Genomic DNA, 3,250 nt, shown 5'->3' with positions numbered 1-3,250 from the left:
GGCATTGTCTGTGTGCTCTCTCTGACAGGAACGCTGCCCCGTGACAGTGCCCTCCCAAGCCTTGTGGCATCCCAACGTTGGGACTGCAGTGCTAGACGGGCTTTGGGAAGAAGCAGACAAGCATTGTGGGTATGCAGACAGGCGCTGCTGGGGAGGGCTGGCATGTTTGATCTTTATCTTCTTCTGCAACAGATCAAGAGGAAGAAATGCATAAAATGTCCATTTGTAATTCAGCACATTTTGGAACAGAGCAGCATTTACATGTGGCGAGCCCCAGTGCTTTCCTGCTTTTCCCTGCTTTGTGAAATCCGTGCTGGCATTGCTGTGTGGACATCACAGTAATTGGATGACTCCAAGAGCTTCATGCATTTTTAATTTTCTTCTTTACATTCCTTTTATCTGAAATTAAGTTCATTAAACATGAGATTTTCTTTGGGAGGGAGAAACCAGGGGACATGTTAAAGCTGTTCATAAATGATGACAAGTTCAAAAGCAGAAAGCAGCACCCCAATTAAGCTGTGCTGTGCTGTTCTGCAGCCCCACGTCTCCCAACAGGGGCACCCCTCAAAACCCCGCTAGAAATGGGAATTCAGTTTAATAAGGGGAACACGTAGGCTGAGAGCTCAGCAGCAGGGAATGACTTGCAGAAGGCTTGGAACTGAGCAGGAACCCTTGGCACAGCCGGCTGCTGTGGGTTTCAGTCTGCCATCGGTGAGGGTGCAGCCTGGAATGTTCTGGGAACTGGGAAATCTGCACCAAGGATGGAGCTGGCTGGGTGAGTGTGTCACCAGGGCTGGCATCCTGGGAGACTGCAGGGCTCCACCAAAGGACTGCAGCAACTGACAGAACGAGAGGACACAGTGTTAAGCTGTGGCAAGGGGAAATATAGGTTGGATATTAGGGAAAAGTTTTTTGTGGAAGGAGTGATAAAGTACTGGATGGTCTGCCCAGGGAGGTAGTGGAGTCACCATCCCCGGATGTGTTTAACAAAACACTGGATGTGGCACTGGTTTAGTCGAGGTGGTGTTAGGGCTGGGTTGGACTCGATCATATTGACGGTCTCTTCCAAGCCCGTGATTCTCAGACTAAAGCCGGACTTTAACGTCCTTTTTACCCATGTCCTGTGGGACTGCTGCCTGCCGAGAGAGCCCCGTGCAGTGGCGTGGGCACGGGAGGCCTGGGAGGAGCAGCCCCAGTGGAAAAACCCAGCAGCCCGCGCTGAGCTCCTCCCGAGCTGCTGATGTCAGCCCGCGTTCTGTCTGCCGCATGACACCGGCCTGTGGGGCTTTGTGCCACCGCGGTCCGGCTCGGCCCCGACAGCGGCCCGTGACAGGTGACAGATGGCAGCGGAGCCGCGCAGGCGATCTCTGCCTCTCGCCGTCCATAGCCGCAGCGCTATTTGTGACACCCGCATTGTGCAGCGACTCATTAGCTGCGACACGTCCTGCCAGTCAGCGTGCCCGTGCTCCTTCACAGCTGTCACGCCGGCAGTGCTGGCAGGTGACGCTGACGGACAGCGGGGACCGCAGCCAAGGCAGCCCGCACGGATTTGCCACCGGCTCGCCGCTCCTGCCCTGCTCCTGCTGCGCTCACGGCCGGGCTCACGGCCCAGCCCGGCTGCCTGTGCTCACACCAACTTCCCCAGGAATTTGCTGCAGCGTTAATTTTCCCAGCCCTTGTTTACCCAAGCAATTATAAGATAAGACGATCGCGTTTCATTTGCGTCCTCCAGCCTTCTGTTTTCTTCGGCATTATCAGGAAAACAACTGATCGCCCATCGTCGCAAAACAAAATGTTCGCGCTAAGCTGCTGTGCTCCCTACAAAATTCCGGGAGGAGAAGCTCTACAATAGGAAGCTTCAATCGTAAGGAACAGATAAAGGACAATCTTCGGCTGATACCGCAGGTGTGGTGCCACTACAAAGTTGCGGGGGAAATTTATTCAAGTCACAGATTTTATTTGAGAGGAACGACAACAGAAAACGGCTTAACTGGCGGCCGAGTGAGGATAAGAATAATGAGAGACACAACACCGGGTTAATTTGTTCTACAGAGAATTAGCCAGGTACCAAAGTTCCCCTCCGCTCCCCAGATGGGCGGCGTTGACTGAGCAAGCACCGCAGAGATTTTTGTCATTTTTGTTAATGACCGGCGGGCCGCCGCTCCCCGGCCTCGGCGCTGTGCGGGACACGGCGGAGCAAAAACCGCCCCGTGCTAATCCCCTTTTAATTCCCCACCGTGGACACAAATTAACGATTGTTTGCCTTATGCCACGGGCTCCTCGCCTCGTGCCGCTCTCGGGAGCCACGTGGAGCCATTCCCCCGCTGGAAATGTCCCCTCGGAGGGCACGGAGCAGCTCCTGCTGTTGCCAAATGCGGGATAAATCGAAATTGTCTGAAGTCGGGATGGACCGTAACGGGAGATCTTTGCACACTTTCACGCGGAGAACTCATTGGTGCATCCCTTCCTCAAGGACACCCCCGGAATTCCCAAGCTTGAAGGATGTAGTAAATCTAGACGTCGATGCCCACGTGTACATTCCTAAGGTGGCAGAGCACCCAAATTCCGTGCATCCCATAGGTGAACTGCGTTTGGCGTAACACTAAAACTCACGTTTAACAGGTCAAAAAGAGGTGCAGAGCTTTCCCCTGAGCATGTGGAAGAGTTGGCCGGGGTTACACCGATGTATCCTAGAAGAGGGGCTGCGCTCGGGAAATTGCCAACCCTGGATTTCTGAGTATAAATGACGGTGTTGGAAGTGTGGTGGCCGCGCTTGATTTCGGGAATACACTGAGCACGCAGCTCATGCAGTGCTGAAATAAATCATCAGTGTCTCTCTTTAATTATTGACTTGTTGGGCAACACTGCCTTGTGTGTGTGCAGCCTAAAGCACCTCGCAGCCAGCACCTCACGCTTGCTTTTTAACAAGGTGCTAAGGCAGGGTGATTCTCCCGTTAAACTACTTGTTTATGGCTTTTTTTTTTTTTTTTTTGAGGGGAAGTTGTCACACTTTGTGTCTCGGCTGAGCGTCAGGGCAGTGGGGCCGTCTCAGCAGTTAGCCTTACCTCAGGCTCCGCTTTTCCTCCTGGCTATCACTTTGGTGCCCTCAGGCTTTGCTTTTCTCCTCTGGGCGTCCTTTTCGTGCCCCAGGAGCTGCTCAGACACGTTTTTGGAGGTGCTGTCCCCTCACTCCCCTCACGCCACTCGCTTCCCCTCAGCCCGCACCCAAGATGGCGGCGGCGACGCCGCG

General features: G+C 53.9%; 1 long non-coding RNA gene across 1 annotated transcript; it reads right to left on the bottom strand.

Annotated features, from left to right (window-relative positions):
* Positions 1-1,281: 1,281 nt before the first annotated feature.
* LOC148224166 (uncharacterized) lies at positions 1,282-3,233 on the bottom strand. The gene is made up of 2 exons (XR_015802110.1): positions 3,066-3,233; positions 1,282-2,813 (listed from the first exon to the last, which is right to left on the bottom strand). It is a non-coding gene; the product is annotated as an uncharacterized LOC148224166 (long non-coding RNA).
* Positions 3,234-3,250: the final 17 nt, after the last annotated feature.

The sequence above is a fragment of the Sturnus vulgaris genome, chromosome 3, assembly GCF_052056855.1.
Source record: "Sturnus vulgaris isolate bStuVul1 chromosome 3, bStuVul1.hap1, whole genome shotgun sequence".
Taxonomy (NCBI): domain Eukaryota; kingdom Metazoa; phylum Chordata; class Aves; order Passeriformes; family Sturnidae; genus Sturnus; species Sturnus vulgaris.
This window is presented reverse-complemented; position numbering and strand designations above follow the sequence as displayed.